This window comes from Anabrus simplex, chromosome 3 (assembly GCF_040414725.1).
Source record: "Anabrus simplex isolate iqAnaSimp1 chromosome 3, ASM4041472v1, whole genome shotgun sequence".
Classification (NCBI taxonomy): Eukaryota; Metazoa; Arthropoda; class Insecta; order Orthoptera; family Tettigoniidae; genus Anabrus; species Anabrus simplex.
Genome location: NC_090267.1, coordinates 177,453,538 through 177,467,219, shown reverse-complemented (window position 1 = coordinate 177,467,219; position 13,682 = coordinate 177,453,538). Strand labels below are relative to the sequence as shown.

General features: G+C 40.9%; 1 protein-coding gene across 1 annotated transcript in view; it reads left to right on the top strand.

Annotated features, from left to right (window-relative positions):
• The window catches only part of LOC136866720 (uncharacterized), a 134,881-nt gene that overhangs the window by 27,878 nt on the left and 93,321 nt on the right, over positions 1–13,682 (top strand). The gene's annotated exons all lie outside the window — the stretch shown is intronic.

Genomic DNA, 13,682 nt, shown 5'->3' with positions numbered 1-13,682 from the left:
GAGGAAGTAGAATCTTCATTTAATTTGTCTTCTTAAATAAAGGAACCATTTTGGTACTACGCCCCGTGAAGGTGACTACCTGCCAGGTCGTAGACTATGTCCCACTCTATTGCAACCACAAACAAGGTGTATCATCCCGATCCCATGCCTTTCTTAATTTTGTCAGTGCCGGGCATCGAATACAGGATGCCTTAAGTCAAATTCGAAAATAAGACCTAAAAGTAACCAGCCGGCCCCGCGGTGTTGGGGTAGCGTGTCTGCCTCTTACCAGAGGCCCCGAGTTCGATTACCGGCCAGGTCAGGGTTTTTACCTGGATCTGAGGGCTGGTTCGAGGTACACACAGGCCACGTGCTTATAATTGAGGGGCTATCTGACGATGAGATGGCGGCCCCGGTCTAGAAAGCCCAGAATAACGGCGGAGAGGATTCGTCGTGCTGACCACAGAACAGCTCGTAATTTGCAGGACTTCGGGCTCAACTAGCGTTCGCTTGGTAGGTGATGGCCCTTCGGGGCTGTTACGCCATGGAGTTTGGTTTGGAAAAGTGAACAGAGAAGGAAGTGACACCTCTGCAAGGCTCTTTAGCTTTTAGCTAATTTTTCCGTACGTCTCGTGCATTTAGGACAGTTGGAAAACGTACGCTTTAATAAATGCTCCTCATAAAACCTTTGTGAACATAGTAACTGAATCTATTTATAACAATAATCACAAATGCCTCCTTTTCATGTGGCTCAGTTGGTTGAGTCGCTGTCCTGAGTCCGAGTTCGCAGGCTCAAATCCCGACTTGGGTCGGTAGCCCTGAAAACGGTGTAGAATTGGAAACTGGCATGGTTTCTGGCATGTTAATAAAAATTATGGCGCTAATATTCGTATGTATAACTGTAACTTTTCTACTACTATATTCTGTATCCCAGGCTTGCAAGGGAAACTAATTAACAATTTTCCTTTACGTCGCACTCACAGATAGGTCTTATGACGACGCTGGGACAGGAAAGGCCTAGGAGTGGGAAGAAAGCGGTCGTGTCCTTAATTAGGGTACAGCGCCAGCATTTGCTTGGTGTAAAAATTGGGAAACCACAGGAAACGATTTTCAGGGCTGCCGAAAGTGGGGTTCGAATCCACTATCTCCCGGATGCAAGCTTACAGCTGTGCGGCCCTAACCACGAGGGAAACTAATAGGATAAGGTAAACCCTACCTAGCATATGTTGTGATGTGTATTTTTCCTTACCAACAAACAAAATATCTATACCCATACTCCCTACATTCTATATTCAATTTTTTTTATTAGTGCCTTTTTACAGCGGCGAAGTTAGGGCTAGAGGCCCTCTCCTACACTTAACCGCATACTAATCACAATTTTAAATAACATGCTGGGATACTTCAAATAGTTAATACATACATTAATATTAAAACTAATTAATATTAAAAACTCTTAAAAATGACTAATCCTTCGGCACGCTCACATTCATACTTCAACCATTTAGTCAGCTGTCCTCAGCAGGTAGTCTCGGCAGGTGACCTTAAGTCTTGATAAAGAGCTAGTTTCTCTGACCCGAGCTGGCAGGGAATTCCATAATCTGGCGCCGGTCACCATAAATTATCTATTAATTTTATTTGTGCGGTGCAGTGGAATAGAAAGAAACGATATAGAACGTGTGTTTAAGTTGTGAAATGGTGATAAAAAGGTGAATTTAGAAGACATATACAGTGGCTGACTTTCAGCTAACACTCTCAACACCATCGTTAAAGTGTGTAGCTGCTGACGTTTACAGGCTTCAGCCGTGAGACAGCCTGATAGTATGGGGTGATATGAACATCGTACCCGATATTATAAATAAATCGCAGGCAGGAATTCAGTGCTCGTTGAAGTTTAAATGTTTCTTCTCTCGGCATGTCAACTAAAACGTCGCAATAATCAAGAATAGGGAGAATGTGTCTGTATTAGTCTAGCCTTTAGCTCAAGTGGAAATGCATCCCTCTGACGTTTAAGAGGGTAAAGCACTCCAAAAATTTTTTTTACCTATTTCTATCGTGTGACCAGACCAATCAAGTATTTCATTCATAATTACGCCGAGATTTTTAACCGTTTTACTGTAAGGAATGATATTAACATTCAGTAGGATAGGCGGGATTGCGACATTGCTTGAGCAGCTCAGTAATTTTCGTGATCCAATTATGATTGCCTGAGATTTTGTGGAGTTTAGTATAAGATAATTTCGTTGTGCATATATACTGAGTCGTCGGAGGTCAATGTTAATATCTTTATTTGCAGTGTCGATATATTTGAAGATCGTCAGCAATGAGGTGGTGTGCGTTATTTCCTGTCACAGATGGTAAGGTAATTCCGGTAGGAGTTGCCGCACTTTTTAGATTTTTTGTTATATATCCGTATATTTATTTTTAAAATGTTGCAAATTGATAGAGCATAATTTGAAAATATTTACATTAGACCTGAGGTGAGCAAAACATTGGTAGTTGAAAATTCAAATGAGTGAAAGGAAAAAACAAAACAATTGTTGCATCAGCGACGTCTCTCCCTGGAACCCGGTATAGATGTTGACTTTGCTTGGAAGAGATGCCGCAAGTGAAATAATCAAGAACAAAATAAAATTTAAGCTAATTTCTTCAACTTTAATATTACTGAACATTAGAACACCCTTACAAATCAAAACATGAAATTGGCCTGAAGCATTACAACAAGCCAGAACAGTTACATTTTCGCCTTCCTCTCCTGACTTTAGTACAGGAACAGATTTGGAACCTTTTTAGTTATCTTAGAACCAGTTTGGCTGTTAGCCTGCACTCCAAACTCATCCATGTTAAAAGCACTATATTGGTCTATCAAATACATTTTTATTTTTGAAAATAATGTAGTTGTATATAATAACACAAAGCCTCCGTGGCTCAGGCGGCAGCGTGCCGGCCTCTCACCGCTGGATACCATGGTTCAAATCCCGGTCACTCCATGTGAGATTTGTGCTGGACAAAGCGGAGGTAGGACAGGTTTTTCTTCGGGTACTCGGTTTTCCCTGTCATTGTTCATTCCAGCAACACTCTCCAATATCATTTCATTTCATGAATCATTCATTAATCATTGCCCCATATGAGTGCGACAAGGCTTAAATAGCCGGCACTTTTCGTATCCTCGCCGCTAGATGGGGGCTTCATTCCATTCCTGACCCGGTCAAATGACTGGAAACAGGCTGTGGATTTTCATTTATATAATCACATTGTTAGCAATGAAAGCAGTAAAAATAAATGATGTCTTTTAAGAATCGTGAAGCAACAATACATTCCAATAAAATACTGGTACCCTCTGAATAGTATTGAATGTTTCCAGATGGCTTTTAGAATCTGTTAGCAATTAGGCATCTCTACCGGATTGCTGTGCACTAAATCTCCCAACTATCAGGTAGAGACGCCGCCCCCTCCTGCTGTCCTATCTCAAGTCCAACATGGCCGAAAATAAGCTTATTATCAATTAGAGTGATGATTCTGACTTCTGCTGTACCAAAAACGCCTGATTTTTAGCATTTTATATCAATTCAATATTCAATAAATGAACACAAGGAAAAACTTTGTCAGGAGGAAACATGTACTCTCCACAAGATATTGGCCATAATTGGCATAATGTACTAGCAAATTCCATCACACACGCAGACAGTAGTTCTTTAGAAACTGAAAAACCATACACAGTGCCATATAGCTCTAACGATGGGAGCCTGTGCCTACAGTGTATGCGACATCTGCACCGGAATCTGTACCGGATTTTCCTTATGTCATTGATATAAATACAGAAAAGTAAGGACCCTAGATTACTGCCCTGCGTGGCGCTATTAAGTTTCATTCTGTATTTAGTTGCCTTGTCGTTTACTGTTACACGTTGTTGATGGTTACTCAAGTATTTGCATTAGACCTGAGATGAGCAAAACATTTGTAGTTGAAACTTAAGCGCAGCCAGGTCGAAATTTAGCAATTCCATTTTCTTTATCATAGTCGGAATTTTTATAGTGTCAAAGGCGCTACTGAAGTCAAGAAGGATAAGTATAGTGAGCAGTCGTTTGTCTATAGCGTTTCTAATGTCTTCAGTAACCTTCAAAAGTGCTGTCGCGGTACCGTGACCCTTCTTAAATCCAGATTGCAAAGGGTCCAAAAGAGCATTTTTATTTAGGTATTCCAGAACTTGCTCGTATACTAAACGTTCAAAGGCTTTAGAAAGCGCAGGGAGTGTGGACACAGGACGATAGTCAGAGGATGATTGTGGCTGTGGGTCTAAACTCTTAGGTACCAGTATAATATTGGCTGTTTTACAGACAGTAGGGAAAGTTCCGTTTAGTAAACAGTAGTTCAGTATGTGCGTCAGTATAGGCAGGACAGCACCCATAATGTTATGTGTAAAAGTAATAGACACGTGTAGCCTTTGATTTAATCGAGTACAAAGCCTTTTTAACCTGATTTTCTGTGACACTGTGAAATGTGAATGGTGGATGGGCTGAAGGGGAGGGTGGTGAGTCGGTGCAGTTAATTGGGGTAGGTTGAATAGTTATTCTACTAAATTAGGTAATCGTTCAGTTCGTCAAGTGGAATGTCAGGAGATGTCTGTCTCTGTTGGTTTTCCTATTCTTAGAGCTCTAGTGTAAGTTGGTCCCATACGCGATTAGAATTTAAGTTATTAGCTAAATTCCGGAAATATGTAAATTTTTTATTTCTGGTTAACTGCTTTGTGCGATTTCTTAAGATGCGGTGAGATTCGAAGTCTGTCATCAAAGGTTTGTTTATAATGTCGAAATAACGAGTCACGGTGGGCCATCATTCTCTTGGTTTCATCACCTAGCCATGGAGAAGAAGGGCAAGAAACCTTTATTCGACGTTTGTATGTGCGTGTGTTTCTTTGCCGCATTATTTGCATAAAATGTCATTTCTTTATAGCTTATCACATGACCATTATTATAATAAAATTACCGTATTTATTCCAAACCAGAATATTGCATCTTTACTCAAACTGTTTATTCTTGCATTCATTTCACTTGTACTCGGAATATATGAAATGCTGCAGTTATGTTGGGATGGGAGTAAGAGGTTTGGCGGTGGGGATTGTCCAAGGAGTCCAGACACCCCAGGAGTTTTTACGAATGTACTTTTATTAAGCATTTTATATATTACTATTAGCTTCTGGAGTCAGACTCATTGGCTGAATGATCAGTGTTAAGGCCTTCGGTTCAGAGGGTCCCGGGTCAATTCCCGGCCGGGTCGGGGATTTTAATCGCGCCTGATTAATTATTCTGGCTCGGGGACTAGGTGTTTGTCCCAACGCTTTCCTCTTCATATTCAGACAACATACTACACTACCAACCACCAAAGAAACACAACAGTGATTACATACCTCTATATAGGGTTGACGTCGGGAAGGGCATCCGGCCGTAAAACATGGCCAAATTCACATGTGCGATACAGTTCGCACCCACGACCCCACAGATGTGGTATTCTAGGTATTCTATACCACCTACACTCTGGAAGTTTGGACACCTATCAAAATTCTGGATGAACTACTACCTTAATGCCCCCCCCAAAACTGGAATCCTGGCTACGCTACTGTCTCGAGCAACAACTGTCAGTGGCAGTTTCTAACTGTTCAACAAGCTAAAAAGCCCACCTGCAAGTACGATAGCAAAGTAGGCCTTACAGTATGTTTCCAGGAAAGTGTTAAATTGCAGTTTCGTCATTCGGAAAGCAAAGAGGAAATTTCTTGCCGGTAGAGGGCAGTTACGAATATAAAATAAAGATTATTTCTTTTATTATTAAAGGCCTCTTCTGTCTTATTTTCGGCGAATGCATATTTCACATTTAGCTGGCACATACTAACAAACGAGCGTACGTTTTCTCTCCCATATATTTGGCATGCAGCTTTATTGATTTGGATTTATCTTCGCTTTCCTTATCACTTTGATTTCTTATTTACATAATTCAGACACATTCCTAAAACTACATTTATATCGTCTTTTAGGGGGACGTGTCGTTAGGAATACTCAAGACATAGGCCTATATAAACAACCACATAACAGCATATAGGATATGTTACCACATGAAAACATACGAATTCCCTTAAATACAGAATATAATTTGTATTGAGTACATTATAACTTACGAGACGCTAATATCCATCTATTTTTTTCTATTCCACTGAAACTATCGCTCGACGATTCACTGTCACTTTCTTGACAGTTGGAAGTTGGTTCCTATGAAAAAAAAAAGCTTTGTATTTTCCTACGAATACCACTTCGAATAAAAGCAGGGTATTGTGACATACGAACTCTCTTCCTTTTGTACGACGGTCAACCTTTTACCTTTTTTTTTTTTTTTTTTCCCGTGCAGTTGAAATTCCGCGCGAGCCGTGTAGACGGTGTACGTGAAAACGCCGGTCAGGTGTGCGGTTATTTTCACCATTTTCACCGTCCATTCCGGATTCTCATCCCGTAAGCTACGGTACACGTTCAAAACAATTTGCTTCGATTCCGTACTTAATTTAACTCCACTTTAATTGCCTTTAAGGTGACTCAAACGTGGCAGCAGCAAAACCCACATGTTACTTGCTAGCAGCTATTGAATACTGATAGCTTACAGCCAATATTGCAAACAGTTCTCTTCGATCTATCTTTAGATATCAAGCTCATGTTAAATAATGTTATATTTTGCTACAAATACCACTAAGAGCAATAACCATTCACAGCCATCTGCGTATGAAAGGTAAGAGTTGGTAACGAACCCGATTAACATACAATTTGTGCAATATTTTCCATATTTTAACAAGGAAAACTGATGGAAGCTCCTGACTTCAAAATCGGGCAACGCACTTAGGAACTATTTAACTCTGTGGAAGCCTCTTCATTGACCAACAGCCTGTTTAACATCAAAGAGATCGCTTAGAACGCTTAGGTGACTCGCAGTCATATCAGTACAGTACGTAATCTGCTCGCAGATTATTCCGCGTGGTTCATGGATTGTTTCTGGACGTGAGGAAGATGCAGGAAATGTTAACAGACTAAATGACTAAAATGTTCTCTGCTTCTCTTTCTACAACAGGAAAGTGACTTTTCCCTTAAGAGTCTCGTCTCATTTAGTAATTGGAGACATTTTTTGATACACGCTTAAAAAAGCTGCTTTTCATTCACCAGAAAGGGCGGGGTGGATTACTGAAATTCTTATTCCAGGGGAACGCTGAGAGTGTGTCAACTACGGCGACTGACTCTACAAGTGTACACCAGTACAATGAAAAGGTTCTCGTGCCTCCTACTACCAATCCAGTGACATATTAAGCAAAAAAAAAAAGTGCCGCCATTTATGACGGATCTTTCCGTACCAGCAACATCCGTTCCGACGGAGAGAGTATTTTCGAAGGCTGGGGAATTTATAACAGAAAAACTCATTTCACCCGGAAACTGCTGTCGTCCTTGTCTTCCTGTATGGAAACACTTATACTTGTGAAGGAAGACTGCCGGGCTGAGTGGCTCAGACAGTTGAGGCGCTGGCCTTCTGATCCCAATTTGGCAGGTTCGATCCTGGCTCAGTCCGGTGGTATTTGAAGGTACTCAAATACTTCGGCATTGTGTCGGTAGATTTACTGGCACGTAAAAGAACTCCCGCGACACGAAATTCCGGCACCTAGGCGTCTCCGAAAACCGTAAAAGTAGTTTGTGGGATGTAAAGCAAATAACATTATTATGAAGGAAGACTGTTGTTGATGACCGGGCGAGTTGGCCGTGCGGTTAGAGGTGCGCAGCTGTGAGCTTGCATCCGGGAGATAGTGGGTTCGAACCCCACTGTCGGCAGCCCTGAAGATGGTTTTCCATAGTTTCCCATTTTCATGCCAGGCAAATGCTGGGGCTGTGCCTTAAGGCCACAGCTGCTTCTTTCCCATCCAAGGCCTTTCCTATCCCATCATCACCATAAGAGCTACCTGTGTCGGAGCTTATACTCCATAGTCAGGTGGTGACTGGTAACAGTATTCATTATTTAATAATTTCTTTATTTATTTATCGTATGATGTGCACAGATAGATTATATAAATGAGTATACAATATATACACAATATATATAAGCAGAAGCCTATAGTTCCAAATCAAGTTCATTGATCCATTTTAAGGCCGCCTCAGTTGCGTTGTGTATGTCCTCCAAAGGACCTGGAAAAGCTCTCTGTGGACACTCGGCAATTACGTGGTGGATGGTCTGTGAGGTAACTCCACAATCACACCCAGAAGACTTCTGCCAGCCCCATTTATAAAGAGTATAGCCGCATCTTCCTTGATTGACTCTTTCCTGTTTAGAGTCCTCCATTGATGTCTGGGTAGGTGGAATCCGGGAGGTTGAACATGAGGTAGTCACAAGATGTTGATTGGGAACAGAAGACTGCTGCCATTGGTGTAATCAGGCGTTTGTGATGGAGAACCCAGATTCTTCCAGTGTAAGTGCAGTGCGCCAGGGTGGAGATCTAGACTTAAGTCGTGGAGGGGCAGGGTGAGCAATATCCTGGTGAACGGGGAGGTTGGAGTCCTGGCTGGTCTTCTTCCACAGTTTTAGAAGAGCTTCAGACATTCTGAAGCAAGGCGGTGGAATATTACTGAGTGTAGGCAGCCAGGCCACGTTTGTAGAGCGAATACAACCAGTTATAATGCGCATTGCTTGATTTAGTTGAGCATCAATCTTCGCAGTATGAGCAATGTTCAGTCAAGTTGAAGCGCAGTATTCGGCAACTGAATAGCAAAGAGCTAGAGCAGTAGATCTCAACACTTGGTTGTTTGCACCCCCAGGATATGCCGGCTCATTTTTTAAGAATATTATTCAGACTTTTAATCTTGGCGGCTGTGTTGTTAATATGATGTTTATATGTTAGGGATCTGTCTAATGTGACACCTAAATATTTTGGGAAGGGACAGTGTTGAGGATTGATTTCTGAATGATATTGTAGGCTTGTAGTTGGCAAATTTATTTCTGAGATGAAACACAGATGCAACAGTCTTTTGGAGATTTGGATGGAGACACCACTTTTGGAAGTATTTATCTAGCTTTTTTAGATCTGCTGTAAGAATTTGTTGAGCTTCTGGAAAACTTGGCATTTGGTTAACCAGTAGTATGTCATCTGCATAAATAAATTTCATGGACTTAGTTGCTGGTAAGTCAGCAGTATAGAGGTTGAAAAGTAAGGGTGCCAGAACAGATCCTTGTGGAAGTCCATCATTCAGTTTGTAGGTTTTGCTTACTGCATTATCCGAGAAGATCTGAAAGTTTCTGTTGCTAATCATATTGCCAATGAGATTTGTAAGCTTGACACAGGGGATGGCAGAGATAAATTTTAGCAGGAGCCCTTCTCGCCAAACAGTATCATAGGCTGCTGATAAGTCTAAGAAGACAGCCATACTAATCTTCTGATTCTCAAATCCATTTTCAATATGAGAGGTCAATGCAAAAATTTGGTTAGCGCAATTTCTTCCAGGTCTGAAGCCAGCTTGTTCTGTGGGAAGGAGATTATTGATGGTTTCTGAGATCCTATTGTATATTAGTCTTTCCAGGAGCTTTAGAGTAACACTTAGCAGTGCAATGGGTCTGTAGCTTTCCACTCTCAGAGGGTCCTTGTTGGGTTTCAAGATCGATATTAGTTTGGTCTTCTTGAATAGTGAAGGAAGATTACCCGTCTCCAAAATATTGGAGAAGAATTTGGTGAGCCAAGCGATTGTTGCAGGTCCAAGATGTTGCAGGAATTCAGGATAGAGGCTGCCTATACCTGCTGCTTTCCTGGATTTTATGTTCTTGATGCCTTCTAGGGTTTCCTCTCTTGTGAAAGGACAAGAGAATTGGGATGATTGTTATTTTGCTAATTGCTTTTTATGTTTCAGTGCTGACCGGATTTCCCTTACAACTTTATCTCTATTGATCTTTGAGATAGAGATCATGTGTTTGGCTAGATCATTAATGTTAACACTCAGTTTCTGTCTACCAGCTGGCTTTGATGAGTCAAGCTCTCTAATGAGAGACCAGGCCTTTCTACTTGAGTGGGTAAAATCAAGAGATGACACAGTATCGTTCCAAATTTGTTTTCTATTGTCATTCAGTGATTGAATAAGTTTTGTGGCTGTTTCATTGTTGCCATTTTCCTCAAATTCCTTAAGAAGGCTCTCACTCTCTGCAGTCCATCCAGGAATATATTCTTTACGGCAACCTCTTGGAATGCAGCGCCGAGCAGCACCTTTTATAACTCCAACAAATCTGTCATAGTTATTAAAGGTTGGCTTAATCCATCTTATATTTGCATCAGTTTGTTCTTTAAATTTTTTCCAATTAGCTTTTTTAAAGTTCCATCTAGGTTTCAGATAAGATCGAATGACAGGAATATACAAGCCAATTTGGAGTATGACAGGCCGGTGTTGACTATGAGGGAAACTGTTGAGAACTGAGCCAAGTATCTGGTTTGGAGAGTTAGGGGATTGGGTTATGAAGGAAAGATCTGGAGTGTATTCCTTACCCCATCGGGCGGAGAAGGTTCCTTTTTCTTTAGCATCATAGATTAAGATTTTCCATGTCCATCCAGTCAACAATTGCCTCCCCATTTAGATCATTTTGTTGATAGCCCCAACATGTGTGATGACTGTTGAAGTCCCCTATGATTATGGTTGGGTGTTGTAAGGATGGTAGAGGAGGAGTGGGCCACATATTATTTAATAATGAATCAATTCAGTCACGGACAAGGCCTACAACCCCCTGTGGCTGGGTACAGAAGAACACCACCTGCGGTATCCCCTGCCTGTTGTAAGAGGCGACTAAAAGGGGTCGCAGGAGCTATGAACTTCGGAGTGTGATTTGGTGACCACGTGACCCTTAGCGGAGTCCTGGCATTGCTTCCACTTACTTGTGCCATGCTCCTCACTTTAATCTATCCTATCCAAACTGCCTTGGTCTACTATTTTTCCTTTCCGACCCCAACTGTATTAGAACATTCGAGGCCTAGGGAGTCTTTCACTTTCACGCCTTCGTGGTCCTTTCTTTCTTTGGCCGATACCTTAATTTTTCGAAGTGTCGGATCCCTTCCATTTTTTTTTCCTCTCTGATTCAGTGTTGTGTAGAGGATGGTTGCCTAGAAAACAATAATCACAATCACCACCACAAGGCCTACATTATAAGATGTTTATATTTAAGATAATACATAATGTTTGTAAGAATGCTATCTGTAACATCGCCAAAATAATGAAAGTATAATTAAGGGGCATGGTTTTGCTCAATAATAGCGTCTACATATATATATAATCCCTAATTCTGTCCATCATTCACAGCGATATTGAGAAAACAAGATGGTTTCAACAGCTGAAATTGGTACCAGTTACAAGAAAAATACAACGAACCTCTCATGACCCCACTTTTTAATTTTTTAAAAGAAAAATACATTTCTATTAATGAGGTCATTGCACATTCACCATGATGACGTAGGTACACAGCTATATCTTTCGAAGTAATGTCAAACTGCTTGCATCCTGGCTGCTATTGAATCCCACAGATATATTTGAGAGACTTAAAATGGTACCATAAGTGGTTATGGGTTGCAAGAACATTGCAGTGATGACCATCCGACTTGAACTGTTCAGTGAAAAATACTATCTTTCAGTGAAATGAATGAATCATTTTTTTCCATTCTGGGTTTATCTCTATTCATAAGAATGAGATAGAATGGTCCACATGGTGGCCATGGTTGTTAACACATAAAGTCTGTATGGTCTGGTTAGCCGGTTCTAATCTTGAGAGTTATAAATTTTCTGTAAATATGCTTGTTCATTTTTTCCATACCAATTTCAAACTGCGCTCTTTTTATTCAATCGGAGGTTCTCTGGAAGCACCGATTGAAAATACGCAGAGCCTCTGCTCCGTTAACCACCGCTCCGTTAACAGGGCTACCTAACTGAACCAATTGAAGTGAACATTAGTGTGAAACAAGGATGTCTGCTTTCACCATAGGTGTAATTTGAGCATTTTGATTGGGAGGTGGTGGGGAGGGTAGAGATTACTGGAGGGGGGTTGATGACTCCTCCTTTTTGAGAGCAATTTACAATCACAACATTATTGCCAATATTCTCTATATTTCTTTTTAATGTTAATCACATCAATTTAATAACCAAACATCTGTAAAGCAAGGAACATTCACAAAGAATTAAAAAGTAGACCTAATTTTTCTGTAAAAGTAAAAATAAGCAGACATGGGCAAAAACAAATCTTTTCTTTATTGTATCTAATCTGATCACATTGCATTTTTACTAGAGCTGTCGATCAATTAAACATTTTGATCGGTTAACCAAATGACTTTGATTAATCAGCGGGTTAATAGAATTATAATCTGCTTCACACACTATAACTCCGAGAAAAACACCTGGCATAAAACTTTTTAGTAAGTCAATATGTTATAAAGGAGACATCATTTTTATTTTAAATTTTAATTGTATTGGTGGCATGCAAGTAATAAAAAGAATAAAAAAACAGTTAATTTAATATTTTAAATATATTTCAATGATGTAGGATTGACAAAGACACATGACTTTGTAATGACGATGTTAAAGATGCAGTGCGGAAGAAGAAACAGCTGTACCATGAGATTCTTTCAGATAAAACACCATCTCGTTGGAACGCCTACAAAACAGCCCGTAGTGAGGTGAAGGAGGTCACTGCTGTAACAAAAGCAAATCGATGTGCAGACCTATATGCAAAACTTGACACACACGAATGTGAGTGGCACATTTACTAAAATCAAGGCACCGCAAAACGGAAGACATCCAACGTTTTTACGGCATCATTGACGAAAAAGGTGACCTGCAGGTCAACAGGAAGAAAGCAGGAGAACGCTGGTGGAGCTATTTTGAGAAACTTTCAACTGAAGAATTTCCCCACTCACCAATCCCAACCACCTCCGCTATTGAAGGCCCAGTGAAGGAAATTGACATCACGGAAGTTCAGGCTGTTCTGAAGGAGATGAAACCAGGGAAAGCCACTGGCCCCGATGATCTTCCGGCAGAGTTCTGGTGCTCTGAATGGTGGGATGCGGCAATACGGCAAACACAACTTTTCAGTCAGATCGTCAAAGAAGGTCAAATACTATAAGATTGGCGACGGAGCATTACCGTACCAATCTTCAAAAAGAGGGGAAGTCCTGCTGATTGTTCTAATTATCGCCCGATCAGACTTCTGAACCATGCGATGAAGATCTTTTAACGTATTCTCGACAAAAGGATTCGCGAGATAGCCAAACGACGAACCAAGCTGGATTCATGAAAAATTGTGGCACAACAGATGCAATCCACACTGCATGGCTGTTAGTTGAGAAACACTGTGAAAAAAATAAGCCTCTACATCTTGCTTTTCTGGATCTTGAAGGCCACATGACCTAATCTGGTTAGCGCAACGAGAACGTAGCATTCCAGAGCACCTTGTTAAGTGGGTACAGATGCTCTACATAGAACCAAGGAGTTATGTTCAAGCTGCCGCAGGAGCGTCCGATGATTTCTGCATCACTGTAGGAGTTCATCAAGGCTCGGCATTATCACCACTGCTGTTCATTCTTGTGATGGACACTGTTACATCAGACCTGTACAAGCCAGTATCATGGACACTTCTTTATGCTGATGATGTCATGTTGGCTGCTGAGAAGAAGTCTG